Source organism: Bubalus bubalis, chromosome 20 (assembly GCF_019923935.1).
Source record: "Bubalus bubalis isolate 160015118507 breed Murrah chromosome 20, NDDB_SH_1, whole genome shotgun sequence".
Classification (NCBI taxonomy): Eukaryota; Metazoa; Chordata; class Mammalia; order Artiodactyla; family Bovidae; genus Bubalus; species Bubalus bubalis.
In genome coordinates, this window is record NC_059176.1 from 2,523,706 (window position 1) to 2,543,716 (window position 20,011).

Here is a 20,011-nt window from a genome sequence, read left to right on the forward strand (position 1 = left end):
TGGCCATTGCGCCAGGATGACTTCCAGACTACCTGGATCTTCCCTCTTGTTGCGAAGCCCTGTCATGTTACTTCTTGCATGGGGCCTTCTCAGACTAGCTCCCAGTGAGCAGACTCCTTGGTGTTTGCTGTCCGGGTACATAGCTCATTCACTGAGCTCCAGCTCTATTGGCAGTGCACCAGGCGCCTATGCTAAGACCACTAAGTGCACCAGCCTGCTGAGGGAGCTGGCAGCCGGGCTCAGAGAGAGGCTGTAAGTTGCCCGGCGTTGCCCCAGTCCAGAGAAGAGCCATGATCGGACTCCGAAGCTGTGATTTGCCCTCCAGCTGTCCAGCGGCGATTGGTCCCTTTTGTTCTGAGTAAGCAGAAGGCATTCTAGTCGCATTGCTTACCTCCGTGGAGGGCTCAGAAACCCAACATAGACCTGTTGAGGATTTTCCTCCTTTCTGTCTTCCACAGTACTGTATCTTTTCAGGATAATTGTGGATGGACTGCTTCTGAGATAGATCATAGACTTCACAGCCTTCCTAAACACAATATTCTGAAAATTTCAGCTTTTATCAAGGACTCATAGTCCTGTCAGTTCCTGTGAAGCGCTGCAATATTGGGGTGATCTTGGGGGATATGAAGATAGAAAGGGCCATTTTCCCTTGTACTTGCTGGCCCCAGGCTATTGAAATGTTCTTTTCTCTTATCTGTCGGAGATGATAAATCTAAATCTAGTCCAGGTGTGCATGTATGTGACCTTCTGTTGGGTGTCCTTGCTACATCCTGACAGTAGCTCCCTGTCCTCTCAACTCTGAGCTGGGAAAACCCACTGTTTAGAACTGTACCCAAAGGTCTATGGAGAGGGCTTCCCTGGTGATTCAGTGGTTAACAATCTGCCTGACAATACAGGGGACAGGGGTTCAGTTCCTGGTCCAGGAAGATCCCACATGCTTTGGGGCAACTAATCCCATGCACCACAACTCCACGACTACTGAACCCCCACACCTAGAGCCTGCATACCGCAACAAGAGTAGTCCCTACTTGCCACATCTACCCACACACAGCCAAACAAAAAAAATTAATTTAAAAAGAAAAAGGTCTATGGAAACAACAGAGGTGGCAGAAAATCAAGGGCTCTGGAGTTTCCACCCTGGATGTGAATCCTGGCTGTGGCCCTGAATGCTGGGTGACCTTAAGCAAATCGCTTCATGTCTTTGAGGCTCAATTTTTTTAATCAGTCAAATGGGAATAATAGAACATTCTACCCATGGTTGCTGTGGGGATCCATGGAAATAATGCCCAGAGAACAGCCAGCATGTATGTGTGGAGTTCACCTCCCACCACAGAGGGGACCCACCTTCCCGGGCAGCTGCATTTCTCTGTTCTCCCCTGGATGAGCACTGGACTTGGAGGCTGGAGACATAGGTCAAGGCTTACCAGGCCACAGGTGGCTGGGGCTCGGGGGTCACTCCTCCTCCCATCCAATTTCACCCAGCTCACATGTTGTTGAGCTCATTATAGGAGGCAATGGGTGCAAATGTGCTTGGCAAGGGGCCTTGCGATACAAAAGTTCTTGGTGCTCATATTTATTGTCTCTATTTTGCAGACAGGTACATGGAAACTCAGGAAGGGCAGGAGGCTCACTCAAGCTGCTCTAGGCAGAAAGTAATGCCATCATATTCCACTTCGGTGGCCCTGACACCCTGCTGCCTGCAAAGACAGACAACAAAAGGATGAGGGAGATAAAGGATGAGCAGGTAAATAAAACCCGCTCTCTCCTGGAGCCTCCTGTCTGCCCATTCCTTTGGGGTTGCCCTATTAAAGCAAGCAACCCCAGGACTTCCCTAGTGGTCCAGTGGGTAAGAATCCACCTTCCAATGCAGGGGATGCAGATTCGATCCCTGATCGGGAAATGAAGATCCCATGTGCCGGGGCAACTAAGCCTGTGTGTCGTGACTGGGGAGCCCACGCCACCATGGGCCGAATGATGCAGCCAAATAAATAAACACATGAATAAATGATATTTAAAAAGTAAGCACCCCCCAAGTAATACAGATCTCCCAAATACAAATCATGACTTTTAAGTGTAAGCTGTGTCTGAGCAAAGATTTCTTCTACTAAGTTTCCCACCTAACCCTTGGAGCCCCTGAACCCCGACAAACACAGTGTTAGCCCTTCACGGGGGCCCTCTATCCTTCCCTCCACTCTTTCCTCTCTTCCTTTCTTTCACAATGTTAGTTGAGCACCTGTTTTGTATGAAGCAGTGGTGTAAGCAATGACCTTGAACAGAAAAATTTAAAGTCCTCAATGTCACTTACAAGATGTGTAAAAGAACTCATGAATAATATAATTTCAGGACATATAATAACTAAAAAACTGAATCGGGGTAAAGCGATAGAAACTAGCTCTTTGGGGTTTTTGTTTCGTTTTGGCCATGCCTATCAAGCAGCATGCGGTATCGAACCTGTGCCCTCTGCAGTGGAAGCGTAGAGTCGCAACCACTGGACATTTGGGAAGTCCCTAGCTCTTTTTTGTTTTGGCTGCACCAGGTCCCACTTTTGTAACATGCAGGATCTTTATTGGGATTTGGGGGAATCTAGCTCCCTGACCAGGCTCCCTACATTGGGAGTGCAGTCTTAGCTACTGGACTACCAGGGAAGTCCCTGGGGCCCCTGAATTTGAGCAGTGGGAAAATGAAAATGAATGGCTGACTTGTCCACCCACTCAGAGGAAGGAGCCTGAGTTTGCTCGTGTGGATAATCCCTCAGCGGACCAGGAGGAAGCAGAAGCCAGGGACCCACCAGGGTCAGAGGTGCTGGAGGGGTGGCAGCTCTTCTCCCTGTGACCTCCCAGGGGATGCCTGGGGCCTGCCAGGCCTGCGCTCCCTCTGGTGCAGGAAGGGGCATCAGCTGGGTCTGGACAAGCCCCAGCAGGCCACGCCCACCAAGCAGAGCAGTAGGCTCCCTGGGGACCAGCATGGCGCACCTACATCGTCTCCGCGCTGCCCCTGGGTCTCCACATGTCAGTTTCCTGCGGGCACTGTAACAGCTGACCACAGATGGTGGATTAAAATGACGTGTGTTTATTCTCTCACAGTTTTGGAGGCCAGAAGACCCAAATTGAGGTGTTGGCAGGCTGCCTCCTTTGGGGGCTCTCGGAGCATGTGTTCCTGGCCTCTTCCAGCTTCTGGTGGCTGCTGGTGTGACTTGCCCTGCGGCTGCGTCACTCCAGTCTCTAGTAACACTGCCATCTCCTCTGTGCATCTAATGTCCCACGGCCTTGTCCCAGCTGAGCCCATGCTGAACAGGGCAGCTCCCAGTCTGTCCACCGCTGACTGCAGGTACCTGTGCGGATGGACCTGGCTGAGATCGACCAGACTCACCCAGATCAGCAGAGCCACTCAGCCTACCTGAATACTCTTGAGCTAAATTAATACTTACTATTTAAAAAAAAAAGTATACTGTGATGGCATTTAGGGTCCACTTGAATAAGCCAGGATAATCAATTTCCCCAATCTCCCCATCTCAAACTCCTTAAAAGAATCCCATCTGCAAGACCTTTGGCACACACAGTAACACTTGTACGCTCCAGATATCAGACCCGGCATTTTGAGGGTCATTATTCAGTGTACGATACTTGGGTTTAGTGGAACTAACTTGCTCAAGGTCACCAACCTGAAGTGACAAAATGACCAAGAGAGTGTCAAAATATGCGGACAGTTAGTTTATGTGGACTATTTTTGTGGTTTTGAAAGTAAGGAAGGCAATTCTTTACTTGCTGCCAAAGGATTTAACTTTGTCTTGAAGTCAGTGCATGAGTGTGTCATAAACGGTCGACTGACCTCCTCTCTGTCCCTCACTGTGGATTCAGTGTGGGGAGCGGACAGAGCTCTGCCCACCTCGCACCTGGTTGGCTGAGTAGCCCTGCCGAAGACCCTTCCTCCATCCCTCATTTCTGTTTCCCTAATCCGCTGGTCTCCACGATTCTGATGGGTCATCATGCTGCTGCTGCTGCTAAATCGCTTCAGTCGTGTCTGACTCTGTGCAACCCCATAGACGACAGCCCACCAGGCTCCTCTGTCCCTGGGATTCTCCAGGCAAGAATACCGGAGTGGGTTGCCATTTCCTTCTCCAATGCATGAAAGTGAAAAGTGAAAGTGAAGTCACTCAGTCGTGCCCGACTCTCAGTGACCCCATGGACTGCAGCCCACCAGGCTCCTCCGTCCATGGGATTTTCCAGGAAAGAGTACTGGAGTGAGGTGCCACTGCCTTCTCTGGATGGTTCATCATATTCCCCAGCAAATGTCAGCTGGGAAGGCAGTTGTCACGACTGCATGTGGAAAATGTTTGCTGCCAGTACGATTTCCAGGTCAACGACAAGGGCACCACTGGAGGAAGGACCTTCAGAAGTCTAGCATTTTATCTTGATAAATCCCTGACTTCACATGGACAGCTCAGGAGCTGGGCATGGTGAGGCAGCTTGGAGCCTGTCAAATTGTTAGAACAAAATTCTCTTCTGGCGGGTGTGACCTCAGACATGAGCTGTCCAGGGCTGGCCTTCTGAGTCAGCCCCAAGTCCTACCTACACGCCCTCTCTGTGGGGCCTTCAGACTCAAAGCCTCCTTTCACAAGGAGGGCAGGAGCTTGGATGACTCGGAGTGTGTAATGTGTCCAAGCTCAGATGAATAATAGATGTGCTTGAATATTAATAAGTAGGAACTGGTTTCTGTAGCCAGGGAAACCCCAAAGAGATTCTGTTAAACTCTTGAATCTAGACCTACGGCAGGCAAACAAACATGGGGACAGCAACCAAACACCAAACTTCCAAAAACGCCCCTAAAACCAGAAACTGACACAGACTCACATACACAGGGAAAGTGCACAGGTCAGAGAAATCAAGAGAAAGCAGTAGAACTGAATGATGATGAAAAGTTTAAGTTTACACATCAAAACCTGTGGGATACAACGCAAGAGGCATTTAAAGAGAAAATTATAGGCTTATATGGTTCAGTAAGAAAATCAGAGCTAAAAATTAATGAGCTATGTGCTGATACTATGTAGTTAGAAAAAGAACCCAGTATACCCAAAGGAAGTAAAAAGATGATGAAAAGCAGCAATTACTAAAATAGAGAACAAAGATAAAATGAGATCAACAAAACTAAGAAATAGTTCTTTGAAAAAAAATTAGGAAAAAAGGCAAAACTCTACCCTGGTTGCTGCTGCTGCTGCTGCTAAGTCGCTTCAGTCATGTCCGACTCTGTACAACCCCATAGATGGCAGCCCACCAGGCTCCCCCATCCCTGGGATTCTCCAGGCAAGAACACTGGAGTGGGGTGCCATCACCTTCTCTGCTACCCTGGTTAGCCAAGAATAAAGAAGAGAAAGCATAAACAGCGCATATGAAAATATAAAGGAGGATGGGCCACAGGTGTTGCATAGATTAAAAAATTAAGGGACTAGTATCAACAAATTGTGTCAATAATTTTAAAAATTTATTTTAAAAAAGTTTTGGCTGCACTGAGTCTTCGTTGCTTGTTGCTTGTAGAGAACGCCTTGTATGGGCTTTCTCTAGTTGTAGGGGAGCGGGGGCTTCTCTCTAGTTGTGGTGTGTGGGCTTCCCATTGTGGCGGCTTCTCCTGTAGTGCAGCACGGGTTCTAGGCTTCGGGCTCTGTAGTTGTGGTGCACAGGCTTAGTTGCACCAGGGCATGTGGGATCTTAGTTCTCAGACCAGGGATTGAACCCGTGTCCCCTGTATTGGCAGGTGGACTCTTAACCATTGGACCACTAGGGAAGTCCCTGTATCAGTGATTTTAAAGCTTCAGGTCAGGTCAGATCAGTCGCTCAGTCATGTCCGACTCTTTGCGACCCCATGAATCGCAGCACGCCAGGCTGCCCTGTCCATCACCAACTCCCGGACTTCACCCAAACTCACGCCCATGGAGTCAGTGATGCCATCCAGCCATCTCATCCTCTGTCGTCCCCTTCTCCTCCTGCCCCCAATCCCTCCCAGCATCAGAGTCTTTTCCAATGAGTCAACTCTTCGCATGAGGTGGCCAAAGTACTGGAGTTCCAGCTTTAGCATCATTCCTTCCAAAGAACACCCAGGGCTGATCTCCTTTAGGATGGACTGGTTGGATCTCCTTGCAGTCCAAGGGACTCTCAAGAGTCTTCTCCAACACCACACTTCAAAGGCATCAATTCTTCGGCGCTCAGCTTTCTTCACAGTCCAACTCTTACATCCATCCATGACTACTGGAAAAACCATAGCCTTACTAGATGGACCTTTGTTGGCAAAGTAATGGCTCTGCTTTTGAATACGCTATCTAGGTTGGTCATAACTTTCCTTCCAAGGAGTAAGCGTCTTTTAATTTCATGGCTGCAGTCACCATCTGCAGTGATTTTGGAGCCCCCAAAAATAAAGTTTGACACTGTTTCCACTGTTTCCCCATCTATTTGCCATGAAGTGATGGGACCGGATGCCATGATCTTCATTTTCTGAATGTTGAGCTTTAAGCCAACTTTTTCACTCTCCACTTTCACTTTCATCAAGAGGCTTTTGAGTTCCTCTTCACTTTCTGCCATAAGGGTGGTGTCATCTGCATATCTGAGGTTATTGATATTTCTCCCGGCAATCTTGATTCCAGCTTGTGCGTCTTCCAGCCCAGCGTTTCTCATGATGTAGTCTGCATATAACTTAAATAAGCAGGGTGACAATATACAGCCTTGACATACTCCTTTTCCTATTTGGAACCAGTCTGTTGTTCCATGTCCAGTTCTAACTGTTGCTTCCTGACCTGCATATAGGTTTCTCAAGAGGCAGGTCAGGTGGTCTGGTATTCCCATCTCTTTCAGAATTTTCCATAGTTTATTGTGATCCACACAGTCAAAGGCTTTGGCATAGTCAATAAAGCAGTAATAGATGTTTTTCGGGAACTCTCTTGCTTTTTCCATGATCTAGCGGATGTTGACAATTTGATCTCTGGTTCCTCTGCCTTTTCTAAAACCAGCTTGAACATCTGGAAGTTCATGGTTCATGTATTGCTGAAGCCTGGCTTGGAGAATTTTGAACATTACTTTACTAGTGTGTGAGATGAGTGCAATTGTGCAGTAGTTTGAGCATTCTTTGGCACTGCTTTTCTTTGGGATTGGAATGAAAACTGACCTTTTCCAGTCCTGTGGCCACTGCTGAGTTTTCCACATTTGCTGGCATATTGAATATGTGCAGCACTTTCACAGCATCATCTTTCAGGATTTGAAATAGTTCAACTGGAATTCCATCACCTCCACTAGCTTTGTTCATAGTGATGCTTCCTAAGGCCCACTTGACTTCACATTCCAGGATGTCTGGCTCTAGGTGAGTGATCACACCATCGTGATTATCTGGGTCATGAAGATCTTTTTTGTACAGTTCTTCTGTGTATTCTTGCCACCTCTTCTTAATATCTTCTGCTTCTGTTAGGTCCATACCATTTCTGTCCTTTATCGAGCCCATCTTTGCATGAAATAGTCCCTTGGTATCTCTAATTTTGTTGAAGAGATCTCTAGTCTTTCCCATTCTGTTGTTTTCTTCTATTTCTTTGCATTGATCGCTGAGGAAGGCTTTCTTAACTCTTCTTGCTATTCTTTGGAACTCTGCATTCAGATGCTTATATCTTTCCTTTTCTTCTTTGCTTTTCGCTTCTCTTCTTTTCACAGCTATTTGTAAGGCCTCCCCAGACAGCCATTTTGCTTTTTTGTATTTCTTTTCCATGGGAATGGTCTTGATCCCTGTCTCCTGTACAATGTCACAAACCTCATTCCATTGTTCATCAGGCACTCTATCAGATCTAGGCCCTTAAATCTATTTCTAACTTCCATTGTATAATCATAAGGGATTTGATTTAGGTCATACCTGAATGGTCTAGTGGTTTTCCCTACTTTCTTCAATTTAAATCTGAATTTGGCAATAAGGAGTTCATTTTAAAGCTTATACAGAAGCAATTAATTGTTAGAAAACTGATACATAATAACGACTGAAGAAGAAATAGAAAATGAATAGCTCTATAACTATCCAAATGATCAAAAGAACACATAATTTCAGTTTTATACAAATTCTTTCAGACAAGAAGAAGAAAGAGTAAAAATCCATGATCGAAGCAAGAATCTCAAGAAGCTTTAAAAGGAACGGTGAACTAAACCCAAGGAAAGTAGAGGAAAGGAAATAACAGAGGAGAAAACAAGCAAAAGAAAGAATGAACAAAGCGGCAAGTGTCAGCTCTGGTGAGACTGATCACGGTTCAAAAGGGTAGCACAGATAACAACGTCAAGAGTGAAAAAAGGCATTACTAGAGCTTCTTCAAACATTAAAATGCCAATAAGAGGGTATTATGAACAATTTTATGGCAATACATTTACAAATGTAGACACTATGGACAAATTTCTAGAAAAATACACCTTACCAAATTGGCATGAGAGTAAGTAGAAAATCTAAATAGCCAGCAAAGAAGTTATGCTTGCGAGTCAAAAACCTTCCTTCCCACAAGGAAAATTTTAGGCTCAAATGACTTAACTAGCTGGTCCTACGAAACTTCTTTTTGGCCGCACTGTGCTGCTTGTGGGGTCTTAGTTCCCCAACCAGGGATTGAACGTGGGCCCTCGGCAGTAAGAGAGCAGAGTCCTAACCACTGGACTGCCAGGAACCCCTCTCCTACCTTTTGAAAAGGAGTAACACGAATCTCACACAAACTCTTCCAGAGAAAAGAGAGGATATGACACAGCAGAAATTAATGCAACATTGTATAAGTCAACTGTACTTGAATAAAATGAATTTTATTTTAAAAAAAGAGGAGACATCCAATCTTTGTTTCTGTCCTTATGCATCCTTCTCTGTGTGTGTCTGTCTCTCAAAACTCCGTCTCAGGACTTCCCTGGCAGTCCAGTAGTTAAGACTCTGCACTTCCATTGCAGGGGGTGCAAATTTGATCCACGGTTGGGGAACTAAGGTCCCACACGCCATGGGGCGTGGCCAAAACAAACAAGCAAACAGACGAGAACAGCAGCAACAATAAAAACGGCCTCTTTCTTAGAAGAATACCCGCGATTGCATTTTACTGTCCACTCAAATAATGCAGGATACACTTTCCCTCTCAAGGTCCTTAAGTTAATCACATCTTTTGCCACATAAAGTGGCATTTCCAGGCTCCAGGGGTTTGACATGCCTTTCTTTTGAGATACCGTTTTCCAACCTAGCACACCATCCTAGTGGGAGTGAAATTGTATCTTATTGTGGTTTTGATTTGAATTTTCATGATGGCTAATGGTGTTGAGCATCTTTTCATGGGTTTATTAGCCACCTGTACATTTTCTTTGGAGAAATGTCTATACAGATCCTTTGCCCAATTTTTAACTGGTGTATTTGTCTTTATAATTTATAAACTGGGTTATTGAAGTTGATTTGAGTTCTTTATATAGCAGTGACATCAGGGAAGATGATGGAGCAGGAAGTGCCAGGGCTCTGTCCCCCCATCTAGACAACAATTGCACTGGCAGAATCTGACTGATGTAACTATTTTGGAACTCTGGAGTCGGCTGGAAGGCTTTTAGTTTCCAGGGAAGGCTTAGATGATAAACTCTGGCTAATTCCAGGCAATTTATCTCTTAGCATGAGCAGTAGCTGGTACCCATTCCCCAATCCCCTCGGCCCATGTAATGCTGGAGTAGTTTCTGGGAGCCAAGGTAGGGAAGGGACAAGGACCCTGTTCTCTGAATGCCAGGGATCTGTGCACTGATTGGTTGCTTCTTCTGACCACAAACGTGCGGATAGAGAGGTGGGCAGTCGTCACGGCAGCACACAGCCACTGGTCGAGGTGGCTTCCAGAGACTCTAAAGAGACAATCTGCTGTCCCCAGTCTCCTTTTATTGTTCCCTTTTCTCTTTTTGGATGAGTAAGGACGGGACATTTTACTTTGGAGTTTTGTTTTTGTTTTGTTTTTTTGTCCATGCCCCGTGGCGTGTGAAATCCTTGTTTCCTGACCAGGGATTAAACCTGGGCCCTCAGCAGGGAAAGCAGAGTCCTTACGACTGAACTGCCAGGAAATTCCTAAGGATGGGGACATTTGAAAGCAACCACATATACAGGGGAATTTAGAAAGTCACTGCACATGCCCAAGAAAAGACATAGAGTCTCAGAGAGGACCTGAGAAGACCCTAAATTTGTATCTCAGGCTGATACCCAGCACAGAGATACCCTGCAACAATTATTTTATTTTTTATATTTATTTATTATTTGGCTGTGCTGGGTCTTAGCTGTAGCATATGGGATCTAGTTCCCTGACCAGGGACCAAACCCAGGCCCCCTGCATTGGGAGCCCAGAGTCTTAACCACTGGACCACCAGGGAAGTCCCAACAATTATTTTTAAAAAAGAAAGGAAGGAAAGAAGGAAGGAAACACTGGAGAAGACAGTCTGACTTCAAGAGTTACATTACAAAATTCAAACATCTAGTTTTCAACAACAACAACAAATCATAAGACATATAAAGATACAGGGAAATCTGGACCATTCAAAGGAAAATATAAATTGATAGAAACTTTGTCTAAGCAGCAGTACATGGTGGACTTGCTAGAAAAGACTTTAAAACAACTGTCTTCAAGAAAGAACTGAAGGAATATAAGGACAGAAACAAGAAAATAATAATTGAACAAAACGAAAATTTCGGTAGATAGAAAGCATAAAAAGGAACCAAAAGGAAATTCTGTATCTGAGAAGTACAATAGCTGAAATGAAGAATACACTAGAGGATTTCAAAAGTGAATTTGAGCAGGGAGAACAAAGAATCAGCATATTTGAAGATAGAAAAATGAAAATAATATTGAGTCTGAGGAATGAAAAGAAAAAGACTGAGGAAAATAAACAGAACCTAAGGGAGCAAAATACGCACTGTGGGAGCCTCAGAAGGAGAGAGAGAGAAATGGGCAGAGAGGTTACTGAAAAATGGCTGCAAACTTCTTGACTTTGATGACAGACATGATTGGAAACACTCAAGAAGATGCTCACCAAGGCATTACATTCAAAATTTCAAAACACAAAGAGAATCTTGAAAGCAGCAAGAGAAGCAAGTCATAGCATACAGGAATGCCCACTAAGATTTCTCATTAACAACTTCAGAGGCCTGAAGGCAGCTGGTTGATATACCCAAAGTGTTGGGGGAGGGGGAAACAACCCACACTTCCACACTTCCAGTGCAGCGGGTGCCGGGCCACTCCTTGCTTGGGGAATTAAATCCCACAAGCTTTGGGGCCAAAAAAATGAGAGCAAATTAAGATATTCCTAGATAAAAGCAATGGCAACCTACTCTGGTACTCTTTCCGGGAAAATCCCATGGATGGAGGAGCCAGTAGGCTGCAGTCCATGGGGTCGCGAAGAGTCGGACACGACCGAGCGACTTCACTTTTACTTTTCACTTTCATGCATTGGAGAAGGAAATGGCAACCCACTCCAGTGTTCTTCCCTGGAGAATCCCAGGGACGGGGAGCCTGGTGGGCTGCCGTCTATGGGGTCACACAGAGTCGGACACGACTGAAGCGACTTAGCAGCAGCAGCAGATAAAAGCTGAGAGTGTTTATCACCACTAAATCAGTCCTCCAAGTCCTTCAGGCTGAAATAAAGGACATAAGATAGTATCTCAAAGTCATATGAAGAAGTAAAGATCTCCAGCAAAGGTAAACACATAGGCAATTATAAAAACACTTAGCATTGCTGGAATTTTGGTTTGTAACTCCACTTTTTATCTTTATATGATTTAAAAAGCTAACGAATAAGAAACAATTATTAGCCTGTTTTTGGACACACAATCCATAAAGATGTAATTTCTAGCAGCAATTATGAAAGGTGTGGTAAAAAATGTAATAGGATGCTATTGAATTTAAAAAGATATAAATTTGAATCAGCGTTTTTAAACTTTGGGATGCAATTCTAAATATCCCTGATTATTGTGGGTATTATTGACATCTTAACAATATTAAGTCTTCCAATCCATGAACATTGGATAGGTTCTCATTTATGTCTTCTTTAATTACTTTCAGCAGTGTTTTGTAGTTTTTACTGTACAAGTCTTTCTCAGCTCCTTGGTTAATTCCTAAGTATTTTATTCTTTTTGATAATATTGTAACTGGAATTGTGCTTTATTTCCTTTTCAGATTGTTCATTGTTAGTATATAGAAATGAAACAGATTTTAGTGTGTTGACTTTGTATTCTGCTACTTTGCCGAATTAATTTATTAGTTCTAATAGTTTGTCTAACTATTGTTTGTTTTGGTGGAATTCTTAGCATTTTTACTCGCTTAATTGCTCTGGCGAGAACTTCCAGTACTATGATGAATAGAGGTGTTGAAAGCAGAGCAGCTATCCTTGCCTGGTTTATGATCTTAGAGGAAAAGTTTTCATTCATTCCCATCAACCTTCCCTGTGGGCTTTTCATTTATATATTTTATTATGTTAAGGTAGCTTCCTTCTTTTTAAAAAAAGGAGGTTTACTTATTTAAGGCTGTGCTGGGTCTTTGTTGCTGCACCAGGGCTTTCTGCAGTTGTGGTGTACAGGGGCAACTCTCCATTGCGATGTAAGACTTCTCATTGCAGTGGTTTCTCCTGTTGTGGAACATGGGCTCTAGGTACTTGGGCTTCAGTAGCTGCGACTCATAGGCTTAGTTGTCCTAAGGCCTGTGTGATCTTCCCAGACCAGGGACTGAACCTGTTCTTGCATTGTCAGGCGGATTCTTTACCACTGAGCCACCAGGAAAGCCCCCGAGGTAGTTGACTTCTATTCCTACATTGTCGCTTGTTTTTATCAAGAAAAAGTGTTGACTTTTACCAAATGCTTTTTATGCATTATGCTTATGCATTATATTTATGCATTATGTATTGTGTAGATGTTTTCCTTCATTCTGTTAATATGGTATACACTCACCAATTTTTGTGTTGAACCATCATTTCATTCCAGGAAGAAATCTCACTTAGGCCTGATGTATAATCCTTTCAGGGGCTTCCTGGGTAGCTCAGCTGGTAGAGAATCTGCCTGCAAAGCAGGAGACCCCAGTTGGATTCTTGGGTCAGGAAGTTTCTGCAAAGCAGGAGACCCCAGTTCAATTCCTGGGTCAGGAAGTTTCCCTGGAGAAGGAACAGGCTACCTATTCCAGTATTCTTGGGCTTCCCTGGTGGCTCAGCTGGTAAAGAATCTGCCCTCAATGCGGGAGGCCTGTGTTCGATCCCTGGGTTGGGAAGATCCCCTGGAAGAGAGCATAGCAACCCACTCCACTATTTTTGCCTGGAGAATCCCATAGACAGAGGAGCCTGGTGGGATACAGTTCATGTGGTTACAAAGAGTCAGACATGACTGAGTGACTAAGCACATAGTCATTTTAATACGTTTCTGAATTAGTGTATTAGTATTTTATTGAGGACTTTAGCTTCAGTGTTCATAGGATAATTTTGAGAAGAATTATATTAGTTCTTACTTAAATGTTTGGTTGTGTTAACCAGTAAAGCCATCAGGTCTAGAGCTTTTACTATTTGGAAATTTTGTATTTCTGATTCAATCTCCTTATTAGTTACAGGTCAATGCAGATTTTTTATTTCTTGGCGATTTAGTCTTGGCAGGCTTTGTGTTTCTTTTGTTGCTGTTCAGTTACTAAGTCATGTCTGACTCCTTGTGACCCCATGGACTCCAGCACGCCAGGCTTCTCTGTCCTTCACTATCTCCCAGAGTCTGTTCAAACTCATGTACTGGGGCTTCCCAGGTGGTGCTAGTGGTAAAGAACCCACCTGCCAATGCAGGAGATGTAAGAGACGGGTTCGACTCCTAGGTCGGGAAGATCCTCTGGAGGCAAGCGAGTCAACCCACTCCAGTATTCTTGCCTGGAGAATCCCATGGACAGAGGAGCCTGGCGGGCTTCAGCCCATAGCATTGCACAGAGTTGGACACGACTGAAGTGACTTAGCACAGCAAGCATGTCCAATGAGTCAGTGATGCCCTCCAGCCATCTCACTCTTTGTTGCCCTCTTCTCCTGCATCAGGGCCTTTTCCAATGAGTCAGCTCTTTGTTCAGGTGGCCAAAGTTTTGTAGCTTTAGCTTCAGTATCCATCTTTAGCTTCAGTATCAATCCTTCCAGTGAATACTGAGGGTTAATTTTCTTTAAGATTGACCGGTGTGATCTCCTTGCAGTCCAAGAGACTCTCAAGTCTTCTCCAACGCCACAGTTCAAAAACATCAATTCTTTGTTGTTCTGCCTTCCTTATGGTTCAACTCTCACATCCATACATGACTATTGGAAAAATCATAGCTTTGACTAGACAAACCTTTGTTGGCAAAGTTATGTCTCTGCTTTTTAGTATGCTGTCTAGGTTTGTCATAGCTTTTCTTCCAAGGAGCAAGCGTCTTCTAACTTCATGGCTGCAGTCACTGTCTGAAGTGATTTTGGAGCCCAAGAAAATAAAATCTGCCCATTTCCATCTTTCCCCCATTTATTTGCCATGAAAATGATGGGACTGGATGCCATGATCTTCGGTCTTTGAAAGCTGAGTTTTAAGCCAACTTTTTCACTCTCTTCTTTCACCTTCATCAAGAGGCTCTTTAGTTCCTCTTCAATTTCTACCATTAGAGTAGTATCATCTGCTTATCTGAAGTTGTTGATATTTCTCCCAGGAATGTTGCTTCCAGCTTGTGCTTCATCCAGCCTGGCATTTTGCATGATGTACTCTGCATATACGTTAAATAAGCAGGGTGACAATATACAGCCTTGACGGACTCCTTTCCCAATTTGGAACCAGTCCATTGTTCCATGTCTGGTTCTGTTGCTTCTTGACCTGCTTACAGATTTCTCAGGAGGCAAGTAATGTGATCTGATGTTCCCATCTCTTTAATTTCCCACAGGACTGTTTCTAGGAACGTACATTTCATCCAGGTTATCTGGTTTGTTTGTGTAGTTATGCATACCGCTGTTATGAACCTTTTTATTTCTATAGATGATAGTAGTATCCCCATTTCCATTTCTGATTTTAGCAATTTGAAAATTCTCTATTTTTTTCTTATTCTTTCCAGCTAAAAGTCTATCAGTTTTGTTGACCTTTTAAAAATAGGCAACTTTGGTGCTGGGGGGGGAAGGGATAGTTAGGGAATTTGGGAAGGTCATGTATAGTGTGCTATATTTAAAATGGATAACCAACAAAGACCTATAGGATAACACTTGAACTCTGCTCAATGAGCCAGCCTGGATGGGACGTGGTTTTTGGGAGAATGGATACATGTATATGTATGCTGGAGTCCCTTCACTGTTCACTTAAAACTACCACAACATTGTTAATTGACTATACCCCAAAACGTTTTTGGTGTTAAAAATAAAAATAAAAATAAAAAAAAAACCAGAAAAACAGGCAACTTTGGGCTTCATTTATTTTCTATTATCTTCCTATTCACCCCACTCCAGTACTTCTGCCTGGAAAATCCCATGGACGGAGGAGCCTGGTAGGCTGCAGTCCATGGGGTTGCTCAGAGTTAGACAGAACTCAGAGACTTCGCTTTCACTTTTCACTTTCATGCATTGGAGAAGGAAATGGCAACCCACTCCAGTGTTCTTGCCTGGAGAATCCCGGGATGGCGGAGCCTGGTGGGCTGCCGTCTATGGGGTCACACAGAGTCGGACACGACTGAAGCGACTTAGCAGCAGCAGCATCTTCCTATTCTCTATTTTCTCTCTGCTCTGGTTTTTATTACTTCCTCCCATTAACTTTATATTTAGTTTGTACTTTTTCCAGTTCCTTAAATTCTAAAGTTAGGTTGTTGATTTGAGATCTTTTTTAATGTAAGCACATATAGCTGTAAATCTCCTTCTTAGCACCGCTTTGCTGTCTCTTATGTTTTGGTGTGATGTGTGGGGTTTATTTAGGCCACATTGCACGGGATGCAGGATCTTAGTCCTCTGACCAGGGATCGAACCCCTGCCCATTACAGTGGAAGTATGGAGCTCTCACCACTGGACCACCAGGGAACTCCTCTCTATTTTTAAAATTGTCTCTAGGCATTTCTTAATTTCCCTGGGTTTCTTCTTTGATCCATCAATTGTGTAAGAACATTTTGATTTTTACAGCTTTTTTTCTCCTAGTTTTACTTCTGTTGTTGGTCTCTAACTTCATTATGGTCAGAAAAGATACTTTGTTGATAGACTTAATCCTATGAACACAAGCCAGATGGGCTACAGTCCGTAAATTCGAGAGTCAGACATGACTGAAGCAACTCAGCACATATGCAAGACAGTGTCCTAACATATGGTTTATCCTGAGAATATTCCATGTGCACTTGAGAAAAACGTGTATGCTGTTGCTGGGTATGGCGTCATATATATATTCATCGCATCGACTTGGGTTGTGTTAAATCTTCTGCTTGTTCTATCCATTACTGACAGCAGGGCATATAAAGTCTCCAACCACAACTATAGGTCGTCTATTTTTCCCTTCGATTCTGTCCGTTTTTCCTTCATACATCTTGCTGGTCTGTTATTAGGTGTGTAATTTGTTCATCTTGTATTGAAACTCTTAACACACAGTCTTCATCTCATAGACTTTTTTGATTTACACTCCATTTTGTCTGACATTAGTATAGCCACCCCTCATTTCTATTACCACCATGGAATATTTTTTTCTACTCTTTCCATCTTTTTGTGTTTGAATCTCAAGTGTGTCTTTTGTAGATGGCTTGTTGTTGGGTCATGTGTTTGTATTCATTCTGCCAATCTCCGTCTCTTGATCAGGCAGCTTAATTCATTTAAAGTATTACTGCTAAGTAGGGACTATGGGATCGCAGTCGGACATGACTGAAGTGACTTAGCAGCAGCAGCAGGAACTTAATTCTGTCATTGTGCTACTTGTTTTCTTCCTGTATGTCTCAGCTTTTTGTTCACTTCCTGCCTGCATTACTATTGTCTTTTGCACTTGAAAAAAATTTTTTTCTTGCAATAAATGCTTATATTTCTTTTGCAGTTTATTTTTTTGGCCACACTTTATGGCATGTGAGATCTTAGATCACCAACCAGGTATCAAACCTGTGAGCCCTACACTGGAACCACAAAGTCTTAACCACTGGACGCCAGGGACGTCGTCACTGCCATCGCATCCAGGGCTGTTTTCTTTTGTGGTTATCATGGGCACTACATATGACACCCTTCAGTTATGACACTCTAACTTGAATTTACACAATTCTAACAATCTCTTCTCCTTTACAGCTTTACCCTACCCTCTATCCCTAACTGTACCTGTTGATGTCATGAAGTAACATCTTTATACTGTGTAGTGCCCTCAAACGTAACACAAACCAGTTATACTACTAGCTTTTAGATTAATAATTGTTTTTAATGTATCATTTTCTTAAACCACTTAGACAATTACAAGTTAACAATGTTGGCTTTTGTAATGTTTAATGTATTTACCTTTATTGGGATTTTTTGCTTGCTTTGTCCCGTCCTTTAGTTTTACCCTGCAGGAATCCCTCAAGCATTTCTTGCCAAGGCCCTCAGCTTTTGTTTATCCAGGAATCTCTCAATTCCTCCCTCCTTTTTGAAGTTTTGACAGTCTTATATTCTTGGTTGACAGGCTTTTTCTTTCTTTCAGCATTTTAAAAGTAGATCAACTCACTGCCTTCTAGTCTGAGATTTCTGATGCAAACCCGTGTGTTATCGGGGCCCTGTATGACTTGCTTCTCTTAATGCCTTCAAGATCTCTGTACCTTTCAGAAATCTGATGGTCTCTGATGGTCTCTGGCGGCTGTTTATCTTACTTGGAACTTAAGTCTCTTAGATGTTTGTGGAGTCTCATTCATTTACTTAGGGACCTTCTCACCTGTTATTTCTTCAAATATTCTTGCCCTTTTAGCTCTCTCTTCCTCTTCTGAGACTCCCACAATGCATATGTTAACTCTTCATGGTGTTTCACAGGTCACTTAGGTTCCATTAAAAAATTTTTTTTCAGTCTGTAATTTCCATTGGCCTATCTTTAAAGTTTCCTGACTCTTGTGTGTGCCCAAATGCTGCCTTAAATCCCTCTAGTGAATTTCTCATTTTAGCTACTGTACTTTTTAACTCCATAATTCGATAGTTATTTTAAGACATCTTGACTTTCTCCACATCTTTAGCTCCTTGATGTCCCTTGTGTTGTTACCTATAGTCTGGCCACCAGTCTTCATTTTTCTATCAAATATTACTCTGTCTGGCTCTATCATTCAGGTCTCCCAAATGGCCCAGAGAATGTTACTAAACTCATGGACTCCTCCACTCTGCATCCTCTCAGGAAACTGCCACTGACGGTCACTCACAGATACTAACCACAACTGTGCAAGGCCACCTCTCTCAAGTAACCTCCAGCAGCTCTCCAAAGGCAAACTGCCTCCAGCAGACTGCAAGGTCGCCTCAGCAGGACCCATGGCCTGTCCCCTTACCTCCCACACAGGAAAACTGAAGTGCTAGTCACTCAATGAAGGGCCGAGTCCTTTTGCTGTTAAACTGGTGGTATCAGGTGCCCGGTGAACAGATGTCCTTTACAGAGAACCTGGGTTCCAGTGAAAAGTAACCTGTTCTAGAAATCTCCAAGGACTAGGATTTCTCTGGCTCCAATCACAAATTCCCATTGTGAGGTAGCCTTTGGCAGCAGTGTTTAAAATCCACACACCCCCACCCCTTCATTCCCAAGTACGTTTGACTGGAGCTGCCAGTGAAGCTCATAGTACTGGAAGTCAACCTGACAGATGCTGAAGACCAGTGGAGGCCATCAGATCTGAACTGGGAAGCCTGGAAAACTAGGCATTACGCAGCTTCAACAGAACCCCGATTGCCATGAAAAAGCCAAATCGTTTTGGTGCAGCCCTGCAGGGCCGAAACTCATGGGTAGTGGAGACAGTCAAGAGAAACCTTGAGAGAAGCGCAGGTAAGCAGCACACTGGAGGAAATGTCCTTTCTTGCCCAGATGCCTAGTTGATATCCTCTGTGTCCACAAGGCTGGACCTGCTGCTATCTTTGGATCCGTGCAAGGCCAGGCTTGTGCTATACAACCGTCATAACCCCTTGGGGAACCCTTCTCCCCATGATTTTGCTGCTGCTGCTGGAATTAGCTTCAGCCGTGTCCGACTCTGGGTGACCCCATAGACGGCAGCCCACCAGGCTCCACCGTCCCTGGGATTCTCCAGGCAAGAACAGAGTGGGTTGCCATTTCCTTCTCCAATGCATGTAAGTGACAAGGAAAGGGAAGTCGCTCAGTCGTGTCCAACTCTCAGTGATCCCATGGACTGCAGCCTACCAGACTCCTCCATCTATGGAATTTTCCAGGCAAGAGTACTGGAGTGGGGTGCCATTGTCTTCTCCACATGACTTTGGGTTGTCACCAAATGGACTACATGTGATTGCTGATCACATCTGAAACTCTTCCTTTGCTGTGAGGAATCCAACCCTGCAACCACTTGATGGCTGCTCCCGACCTGAAGGTCCTAACCGAAGAACCATGTTCACTCAGGCTCTGAAACCTCCTGGAACCCCCTCCTGGGTGCTGCCCTTACCCCAAACAGGATATCTTTGTCTCAAGGGAAAATTTCAATACTCCTGCACTTTCAGATTCTGCTGCAGATGGGACAGGGGTTTGGGGTTGTTAATCCTTCCAACTTGACACTATGCCCTTAGAACAGCCACGTTGCTTGGGGACCCCAGCCTTCCTGAAGCAATGTGCATCCTCATCTGACCAGTCTACCCTTGAGGCAGTTACTGGTTTTGTGAGCCATGGGATATAGATCTCCACTTCCACACCTCTCCATTCCCACAGTGGCTTAGTACTCCTGGCAGCAGGATACAAATGCAATTCCATTCCTGCAACTTGTAGACATTCAGCCCTCCAGAGCTCAGCTTCCAGGTCAATCCTGTCCTCTCCTCCTGCCTCACCACCACCATGCACTGCATTCAGCTAAGAGGAGCTTCTACTTCTCAGAAGTGCTCCCCTACTTACTTCTACCAGGCAAATT